Source organism: Schistocerca serialis, chromosome 6 (assembly GCF_023864345.2).
Source record: "Schistocerca serialis cubense isolate TAMUIC-IGC-003099 chromosome 6, iqSchSeri2.2, whole genome shotgun sequence".
In the NCBI taxonomy this organism is placed as follows: domain Eukaryota; kingdom Metazoa; phylum Arthropoda; class Insecta; order Orthoptera; family Acrididae; genus Schistocerca; species Schistocerca serialis.
The window spans coordinates 770,400,394-770,411,882 of NC_064643.1; positions in this window are offsets into that span (position 1 = coordinate 770,400,394).

Here is an 11,489-nt window from a genome sequence, read left to right on the forward strand (position 1 = left end):
ATTAGTGGATCGGAAATGTGATTGTCGTATCCCAAAAGAAAATCCTGTCGTTTCCATAGAAACGTTACTCGATTTAGAAGGAAATGTCTTAGAACACATAGAACTCGTATTTCATAGCGACGCAATTTCCGTGTGAATTCGTCAATGTGTGGGAGTGAAGGATGCAGTAAAGGAGGATTAGTGGATCGGGAATGAGAATGTCGTATCCCAAAAGAAAACCCTGTCGTTTCCATAGAAACGTTTCTCGATTTAGAAGGAGAAGTCATAGAACCCATAGTAATTCATAGCGACGCAATTTCCGTGTGAATTCGTCAATGTTTGGGAGTGAGGGATGCAGTAAAGAATGATTAGTGGATCGGAAATGTGATTGACGTATCCCAAAAGAAAATCCTGTCGTTTCCATAGAAACGTTACTCGATTTAAAAAGAAATGTCTTAGAACACATAGTATTTCATAGCGACGCAATTTCCGTGTGATTTCGTCAATGTTTGGGAGTGAGGGATGCAGTAAAGAAGGATTAGTGGATCGGAAATGAGATTGTCGTATCCCAAAAGAAAATCCTGTCGTTTCCATATAAACGTTACTCGTTTTAGAAGGAAATGTCTTAGAACACATAGTACTCGTATTTCATGGCGACGCAATTTCCGTGTGAATTCGTCAATGTTTGGGAGTGAGGGGTGCAGTAAAGAATGATTAGTGGATCGGAAATGAGATTGTCGTATCCCAAAAAAAAATTCCTGTCGTTTCCATAGAAACGTTACTTGATTTAGAAGGCGAAGTCATAGAACCCACATTAATTCATAGCGACGCAATTACCGTGTGAATTCGACGATGTGTGGGAGTAAGGGATGCAGTAAAGAAGGATTAGTGGACCGGAAATGTGATTGTCGTATCCCAAAAGAAAATCCTGTCGTTCCCATAGAAAAGTTACTCGATTTAGAAGGAAATGTCTTAGAACACATAGTACTCGTATTTCATAGCGACGGAATTTCCGTGTGAATTTGTCAATGTGTGGGAGTGAGGGATGCAGTAAAGAAGGATTAGTGGATCGGAAATGAGATTGTTGTATCCCAAAAGAAAATCCTGTCGTTTCCATAGAAACGTTACTCGATTTAGAAAAAAAAGGCTTAGAACACATAGAATTTCATAGCGACCCAATTTCCGTGTGAATTCGTCAATGTTTGGGAGTGGGGGATGCAGTAAAGAAGGATTAGTGGATCGGAAATGAGATTGTCGTATCCCAAAAGAAAATCCTGTCGTTTCCATAGAAACGTTACTCGATTTAGAAGGAAATCTCTTAGAACACATAGTACTCGTATTTCATAGCGACGGAATTTCCGTGTGAATTCGTCAATGTTTGGGAGTGAGGGATGCAGTAAAGAAGGATTAGTGGATCGGAAATGTGATTGTCGTATCCCAAAAGAAAATCCTGTCGTTTCCATAGAAACGTTACTCGATTTAGAAGGAAATGTCTTAGAACACATAGTACTCGTATTTCATAGCGACGCAATTTCCGTATGAATTCGTCAATGTTTGGGAGTGAAGGATGCAGTAAAGAAGGATTAGTGGATCGGATATGTGATTGTCGTATCCCAAAAGAAAATCCTGTCGTTTCCATAGAAACGTTACTCGATTTAGAAGGAAATGTCTTAGAACACATAGTACTCGTATTTCATAGCGACGCAATTTCCGTGTGAATTCGTCAATGTTTGGGATTGAGGGATGCAGTAAAGAACCATTAGTGGATCGGAAATGAGATTGTCGTATCCCAAAGGAAAATACTGTCGTTTCCATAGAAACGTTACTCGATTTAGAAGGAAATGTCTTAGAACACATAGTACTCGTATTTCATAGCGACGCAATTTCCGTGTGAATGCGTCAATGTTTGGGAGTGAGGGATGCAGTAAAGAACGATTAGTGGATCGGAAATGTGATTGTCGTATCCCAAAGGAAAATCCTGTCGTTTCCATAGAAACGTTACTTGATTTAGAAGGAAATGTCTTAGAACACATAGTACTCGTATTTCATAGCGACGCAATTTCCGTGTGAATTCGTCAATGTTTGGGAGTGAGGGATGCAGTAAAGAAGGATTAGTGGATCGGAAATGTGATTGTCGGATCCCAAAAGAAAATCCTTTCGTTTCCATAGAAACGTTACTCGATTTAGAAAGAAATGTCTTAGAACACATAGTACTCGTATTTCATAGCGACGGAATTTCCGTGTGAATTCGTCAATGTTTGGGGGTGAGGGATGCAGTAAAGAAGGATTAGTGGATCGGAAATGTGATTGTCGTATCCCAAAAGAAAATCCTGTCGTTTCCATAGAAACGTTACTCGATTTAGAAGGAAATGTCTTAGAACACATAGTACTCGTATTTCATAGCGACGCAATTTCCGTGTGAATTCGTCAATGTGTGGGAGTGAGGGATGCAGTATAGGAGGATTAGTGGATCGGGAATGAGAATGTCGTATCCCAAAAGAAAACCCTGTCGTTTCCATAGAAACGTTACTCGATTTAGAAGGAGAAGTCATAGAACCCATAGTAATTCATAGCGACGCAATTTCCGTGTGAATTCGTCAATGTTTGGGTGTGAGGCATGCAGTAAATAATGATTAGTGGATCGGAAATGTGATTGACGTATCCCAAAAGAAAATCCTGTCGTTTCCATAGAAACGTTACTCGATTTAGAAGGAAATGTCTTAGAACACATAGTATTTCATAGCGACGCAATTTCCGTGTGAATTCGTCAATGTGTGGGAGTGAGGGATGCAGTAAAGAAGGATTAGTGGATCGGAAATGAGATTGTCGTATCCCAAAAGAAAATCCTGTCGTTTCCATAGAAACGTTACTCGATTTAAAAGGAAATGTCTTAGAACACATAGTATTTCATAGCGACGCAATTTCCGTGTGAATTTGTCAATGTTTGGGAGTGAGGGATGCAGTAAAGATGGATTAATGGATTGGAAATGAGATTGTCGTATCCAAAAGAAAATCCTGTCGTTTCCATAGAAACGTTACTCGATTTAGCAGGAAATGTCTTAGAACACATAGTATTTCATAGCGACGCAATTTCCGTGTGAACTCGTCAATGTGTGGGAGTGAGGGATGCAGTAAAGAAGGATTAGTGGATCGGAAATGAGATTGTCGTATCCCAAAAGAAAATCCTGTCGTTTCCATAGAAACGTTACTCGATTTAAAAGGAAATGTCTTAGAACACATAGTATTTCATAACGACGCAATTTCCGTGTGAATTCGTCAATGTTTGGGAGTGTGGGATGCAGTAAAGAAGGATTAATGGATTGGAAATGAGATTGTCGTATCCCAAAAAAGAGTCCTGTCGTTTCATAGAAACATTACTTGATTTAGAAGGAGAAGTCATAGAACCCATTGTAAATCATAGCGACGCAATTTCCGTGTGAATTCGTCAATGTGTGGGGGTGAGGGATGCAGTAAAGAAGGATTAGTGGATCGGAAATGAGATTGTCGTATCCCAAAAGAAAATCCTGTCGTTTCCATAGAAACGTTACTCGATTTAAAAGGAAATGTCTTAGAACACATAGTATTTCATAGCGACGCAATTTCCGTGTGAATTCGTCAATGTTTGGGAGTGAGGGATGCAGTAAAGAAGGATTAGTGGATCGGAAATGAGATTGTCGTATCCCAAAAGAAAATCCTGTCGTTTCCATAGAAACGTTACTCGATTTAAAAGGAAATGTCTTAGAACACATAGTATTTCATAGCGATGCAATTTCTGTGTGAAATCGTCAATGTTTGGGAGTGAGGGATGCAGTAAAGAAGGATTAATTAATTGGAAATGAGATTGTCGTATCCCAAAAGAAAATCCTGTCGTTTCCATAGAAACGTTACTCGATTTAGCAGGAAATGTCTTAGAACACATAGTATTTCATAGCGACGCAATTTCCGTGTGAACTCGTCAATGTGTGGGAGTGAGGGATGCAGTAAAGAAGGATTAGTGGATCGGAAATGAGATTGTCGTATCCCAAAAGAAAATCCTGTCGTTTCCATAGAAACGTTACTCGATTTAAAAGGAAATGTCTTAGAACACATAGTATTTCATAGCGACGCAATTTCCGTGTGAATTCGTCAATGTTTGGGAGTGTGGGATGCAGTAAAGAAGGATTAATGGATTGGAAATGAGATTGTCGTATCCCAAAAAAGAGTCCTGTCGTTTCATAGAAACATTACTTGATTTAGAAGGAGAAGTCATAGAACCCATTGTAAATCATAGCGACGCAATTTCCGAGTGAATTCGTCAATGTGTGGGGGTGAGGGATGCAGTAAAGAAGGATTAGTGGATCGGAAATGAGATTGTCGTATCCCAAAAGAAAATCCTGTCGTTTCCATAGAAACGTTACTCGATTTAAAAGGAAATGTCTTAGAACACATAGTATTTCATAGCGACGCAATTTCCGTGTGAATTCGTCAATGTTTGGGAGTGAGGGATGCAGTAAAGAAGGATTAGTGGATCGGAAATGAGATTGTCGTATCCCAAAAGAAAATCCTGTCGTTTCCATAGAAACATTACTCGATTTAAAAGGAAATGTCTTAGAACACATAGTATTTCATAGCGATGCAATTTCTGTGTGAATTCGTCAATGTTTGGGAGTGAGGGATGCAGTAAAGAAGGATTAATTAATTGGAAATGAGATTGTCGTATCCCAAAAGAAAATCCTGTCGTTTCCATAGAAACGTTACTCGATTTAAAAGGAAATGTCTTAGAACACATAGTATTTCATAGCGACGCATTTTCCGTGTGAATTCGTCAATGTGTGGGAGTGAGGGATGCAGTAAAGAAGGATTAGTGGATCGGAAATGAGATTGTCGTATCCCAAAAGAAAATCTTGTCGTTTCCATAGAAACGTTACTCGATTTAAAAGGAAATGTCTTAGAACACATAGTATTTCATAGCGACGCAATGTCCGTGTGAATTCGTCAATGTGTGGGAGTGAGGGATGCAGTAAAGAAGGATTAGTGGATCGGAAATGAGATTGTCGTATCCCAAAAGAAAATCCTGTCGTTTCCATAGAAACGTTACTCGATTTAAAAGGAAATGTCTTAGAACACATAGTATTTCATAGCGACGCAATTTCCGTGTGAATTCGTCAATGTTTGGGAGTGAGGGATGCAGTAAAGAAAGATTAGTGGATCGGAAATGAGATTGTCGTATACCAAAAAAAAGTCCTGTCGTTTCCATAGAAACGTTACTTGATTTAGAAGGAGAAGTCATAGAACCCATAGTAATTCACATCGACGCAATTTCCGTGTGAATTCGTCAATGTGTGGGAGTGAGGGATGCAGTAAAGAAGGATTAGTGGAGCGGAAATGTGATTGTCGTATCCCAAAAGAAAATCCTGTCGTTTCCATAGAAACGTTACTCGATTTAGAAGGAATTGTCTTAGAACACATAGTACTCGTATTTCATAGCGACGGAATTTCCATGTGAATTCGTCAATGTTTGGGAGTGAAGGATGCAGTAAAGAAGGATTAGTGGATCGGAAATGAGATTGTCGTATCCCAAAGGAAAATCCTGTCGTTTCCATAGAAACGTTACTAGATTTAGAAAGAAATGTCTTAGAACACATAGTATTTCATAGCGGCGCAATATCCGTGTGAATTCGTCAATGTTTGGGAGTGAGGGATGCAGTAAAGAAAGATTAGTGGATCGGAAATGAGATTGTCGTATACCAAAAAAAAGTCCTGTCGTTTCCATAGAAACGTTACTTGATTTAGAAGGAGAAGTCATAGAACCCATTGTAATTCACATCGACGCAATTTCCGTGTGAATTCGTCAATGTGTGGGAGTGAGGGATGCAGTAAAGAAGGATTAGTGGATCGGAAATGTGATTGTCGTATCCCAAAAGAAAATCCTGTCGTTTCCATAGAAACGTTACTCGATTTAGAAGGAAATGTCTTAGAACACAATGTACTCGTATTTCATAGCGACGGAATTTCCGTGTGAATTCGTCAATAGGTGGGAGTGAGGGATGCAGTAAAGAAGGATTAGTGGACCGGAAATGTGATTATCGTATCCCAAAAGAAAATCCTGTCGTTTCCATAGGAACGTTACTCGATTTAGAAGGAAATGTCTTAGAACACATAGTTTTCGTATGTCATAGCGACGGAATTTCCGTGTGAATTCGTCAATGTTTGGGAGTGAGGGATGCAGTAAAGAAGGATTAGTGGATCGGAAATGTGATTGTCGTAACCCAAAAGAAAATCCTGTCTTTCCATAGAAACGTTACTCGATTTAGAAGGAAATGTCTTAGAACACATAGTACTCGTATTTCATAGCGACGCAATTTCCGTGTGAATTCGTCAATGTTTGGGAGTGAGGGATGCAGTAAAGAAGGATTAGTGGATCGGAAATGAGATTGTCGTATCCCAAAAGAAAATCCTGTCGTTTCCATAGAAACGTTACTCGATTTAGAAGGAAATGTCTTAGAACACATAGTATTTCATAGCGACGCAATTTCCGTGTGAATTCGTCAATGTTTGGGAGTGAGGGATGCAGTAAAGAAGGAGTAGTGGATCGGAAATGAGATTGTCGTATCCCAAAAAAAAGTCCTGTCGTTTCCACAGAAACGTTACTTGATTTAGAAGGAGAAGTCATAGAACCCATAGTAATTCATAGCGACGCAATTTCCGTGTGAATTCGTCAATGTGTGGGAGTGAGGGATGCAGTAAAGAAGGATTAGTGGATCGGAAATGAGATTGTCGTATCCCGAAAGAAAATCCTGTCGTTTCCATAGAAACGTTACTCGATTAAGAAGGAATTGTCTTAGAACACATAGTACTCGTATTTCATAGCGACGCAAATTCCGTGTGAATTCGTCAAAGTGTGGGAGTGAGGGATGCAGTAAAGAAGGATAAGTGGATCGGAAATGAGAATGTCGTATCCCAAAAGAAAATCCTGTCGTATCCATAGAAACGTTACTCGATTTAGAAGGAAATGTCTTAGAACACATAGTATTTCATAGCGACGCAATTTCCGTGTGAATTCGTCAGTGATTAAGAGTGAGGGATGCAATAGAGTTGGATTAGTGGATCGGAAATGAGATTGTCGTATCCCAAAAAAAAGTCCTGTCGTTTCCATAGAAACGTTACTTGATTTAGAAGGAGAAGTCATAGAACCCACAGTAATCCATGGCGACATAATTTCCGTGTTAATTCGTCAATGTGTGGGAGTGAGGGATGCAGTAAAGAAGGATTAGTGGATCGGAAATGTGATTGTCGTATCCCAAAAGAAAATCCTGTCGTTTCCATAGAAACGTTACTCGATTTAGAAAGAAATGTCTTATAACACATAGTACTCGTATTTCATAGCGACGGAATTTCCGTGTGAATTCGTCAATGTTTGGGAGTGAGGGATGCAGTAAAGAAGGATTAGTGGATCGGAAATGAGATTGTCGTATCCCAAAAAAAAAGTCCTGTCGTTTCCATTGAAACGTTAGTTGATTTAGAAGGCGAGGTCATAGAACCCACATTAATTCATAGCGACGCAATTTCCGTGTGAATTCGACGATGTGTGGGAGTGAGGGATGCAGTAAAGAAGGATTAGAGGATCGGAAATGTGATTGTCGTATCCCAAAAGAAAATCCTGTCGTTCCCATAGAAAAGTTACTCGATTTAGAAGGAAATGTCTTAGAACACATAGTACTCGTATTTCATAGCGACGGAATTTCCGTGTGAATTCGTCAACGTGTGGGAGTGAGGGATGCAGTAAAGAAGGATTAGTGGATCGGAAATGAGATTGTCGTATCCCAAAAGAAAATCCTGTCGTTTCCATAGAAACGTTACTCGATTTAGAAGGAAATGGCTTAGAACACATAGAATTTCATAGCGACCCAATTTCTGTGTGAATTCGTCAATGTTTGGGAGTGAGGGATGCAGTAAAGAAGGATTAGTGGATCGGAAATTTGATTGTCGTATCCCAAAAGAAAGTCCTGTCGTTTCCATAGAAACGTTACTCGATTTAGAAGGAAATGTCTTAGAACACATAGTACTCGTATTTCATAGCGACGGAATTTCCGTGTGAATTCGTCAATGTGTGGGAGTGAGGGATGCAGTAAAGAAGGATTAGTGGATCGGAAATGTGATTGTCGTATCCCAAAAGAAAGTCCTGTCGTTTCCATAGAAACGTTACTTGATTTAGAAGGCGAAGTCATAGAACCCACATTAATTCATAGCGACGCAATTTCCGTGTGAATTCGAAAATGTGTGGGAGTGAGGGATGCAGTAAGGAAGGATTAGTGGATCGGAAATGTGATTGTCGTATCCCAAAAGAAAATCCTGTCGTTTCCATAGAAAAGTTACTCGATTTAGAAGGAAATGTCTTAGAACACATAGTACTCGTATTTCATAGCGACGGAATTTCCGTGTGAATTCGTCAATGTGTGGGAGTGAGGGATGCAGTAAAGAAGGATTAGTGGATCGGAAATGTGATTGTCATATCCCAAAAGAAAATCCTGTCGTTTCCATAGAAACGTTACTCGATTTAGAAGGAAATGTCTTAGAACACATAGTACTCGTATTTCATAGCGACGGAATTTCCGTGTGAATTCGTCAATGTGTGGGAGTGAGGGATGCAGTAAAGAAGGATTAGTGGATCGGAAATGTGATTGTCGTATCCCAAAAGAAAATCCGGTCGTTTCCATAGAAACTTTACTCGATTTAGAAGGAATCGTCTTAGAACACATAGTACCCGTATTTCATAGCGACGGAATTTCCGTGTGAATTCGTCAATGTTTGGGAGTGAGGGATGCAGTAAAGAAGGATTAGTGGATCGGAAATGTGATTGTCGTATCCCAAAAGAAAATCCTGTCGTTTCCATAGAAATGTTACTCGATTTAGAAGGAAATGTCTTACAACACATAGTACTCGTATTTCATAGCGACGCAATTTCCGTGTGAATTCGTCAATGTTTGGGAGTGAGGGATGCAGTAAAGAAGGGTTAGTGGATCGGAAATGAGATTGTCGTATCCCAAAAGAAAATCCTGTCGTTTCCATAGAAACGTTACTAGATTTAGAAGGAAATGTCTTAGAACACGTAGTATTTCATAGCGACGCAATTTCCGTGTGAATTCGTCAATGTTTGGGAGTGAGGGATGCAGTAAAGAAGGATTAGTGGAACGGAAATGAGATTGTCGTATCCCAAAAAAAAAGTCCTGTCGTTTCCATAGAAACGTCACTTGATTTAGAAGGAGAAGTCATAGAACCCATAGTAATTCATTGCGACGGAATTTCCGTGTGAATTCGTCAATGTGTGGGAGTGAGGGATGCAGTAAAGAAGGATTAGTGGATCGGAAATGTGATTGTCGTATACCAAATGAAAATCCTGTCGTTTCCATAGAAACGTTACTCGATTTAGAAGGAAATGTCTTAGAACACATAGTACTCGTATTTCATAGCGACGGAATTTCCGTGTGAATTCGTCAATGTTTGGGAGTGAGGGATGCAGTAAAAAAGGATTAGTGGATCGGAAATGTGATTGTCGTATCCCAAAAGAAAAACCTGTCGTTTCCATAGAAACGTTACTCCATTTACAAGGAAATGTCTTAGAACACATAGTACTCGTATTTCATAGCGACGCAATTTCTGTGTGAATTCGTCAATGGGTGGGAGTGTGGGATGCAGTAAAGAAGGATTAGTGGATCGGAAATGTGATTGTCGTATCCCAAAAGAAAGTCCTGTCGTTTCCATAGAAACGTTACTCAATTTAGAAGAAAATGTGTTAGAACACATAGTACTCGTATTTCATAGCGACGCAATTTCCGTGTGAATTCGTCAATGTTTGGGAGTGAGGGATGCAGTAAAGAAGGGTTTGTGGATCGGAAATGAGATTGTCGTATCCCAAAAGAAAAACCTGTCGTTTCCATAGAAACGTTACTCGATTTAGAAGGAAATGTCTTAGAACACATAGTATTTCATAGCGACGCAATTTCCGTGTGAATTCGTCAATGTTTGGGAGTGAGGGATGCAGTAAAGAAGGATTAGTGGATCGGAAATGAGATTGTCGTATCCCAAAAGAAAATCCTGTCGTTTCCATAGAAACGTTACTCGATTTAGAAGGAAATGGCTTAGAACACACAGAATTTCATAGCGACCCAATTTCCGTGTGAATTCGTCAATGTTTGGGAGTGAGGGATGCAGTAAAGAAGGATTAGTGGATCGGAAATGTGATTGTCGTATGCCAAAAGAAAGTCCTGTCGTTTCCATAGAAACGTTACTCGATTTAGAAGGAAATGTCTTAGAACACATAGTACTCGTATTTCATAGCGACGGAATTTCCGTGTGAATTCGTCAATGTGTGGGAGTGAGGGATGCAGTAAAGAAGGATTAGTGGATCGGAAATGTGATTGTCATATCCCAAAAGAAAATCCTGTCGTTTCCATAGAAACGTTACTCGATTTAGAAGGAAATGTCTTAGAACACATAGTACTCGTATTTCATAGCGACGGAATTTCCGTGTGAATTCGTCAATGTGTGGGAGTGAGGGATGCAGTAAAGAAGGATTAGTGGATCGGAAATGTGATTGTCGTATCCCAAAAGAAAATCCGGTCGTTTCCATAGAAACTTTACTCGATTTAGAAGGAATCGTCTTAGAACACATAGTACCCGTATTTCATAGCGACGGAATTTCCGTGTGAATTCGTCAATGTTTCGGAGTGAGGGATGCAGTAAAGAAGGATTAGTGGATCGGAAATGTGATAGTCGTATCCCAAAAGAAAATCCTGTCGTTTCCATAGAAATGTTACTCGATTTAGAAGGAAATGTCTTACAACACATAGTACTCGTATTTCATAGCGACGCAATTTCCGTGTGAATTCGTCAATGTTTGGGAGTGAGGGATGCAGTAAAGAAGGGTTAGTGGATCGGAAATGAGATTGTCGTATCCCAAAAGAAAATCCTGTCGTTTCCATAGAAACGTTACTCGATTTAGAAGGAAATGTCTTAGAACACATAGTATTTCATAGCGACGCATTTTCCGTGTGAATTCGTCAATGTTTGGGAGTGAGGGATGCAGTAAAGAAGGATTAGTGGAACGGAAATGAGATTGTCGTATCCCAAAAAAAAAGTCCTGTCGTTTCCATAGAAACGTTACTTGATTTAGAAGGAGAGGTCATAGAACCCATAGTAATTCATTGCGACGGAATTTCCGTGTGAATTCGTCAATGTGTGGGAGTGAGGGATGCAGTAAAGAAGGATTAGTGGATCGGAAATGTGATTGTCGTATACCAAATGAAAATCCTGTCGTTTCCATAGAAACGTTACTCGATTTAGAAGGAAATGTCTTAGAACACATAGTACTCGTATTTCATAGCGACGCAATTTCTGTGTGAATTCGTCAATGGGTGGGAGTGAGGGATGCTGTAAAGAAGGATTAGTGGATCGGAAATGTGATTGTCGTATCCCAAAAGAAAGTCCTGTCGTTTCCATAGAAACGTTACTCAATCTAGAAGGAAATGTGT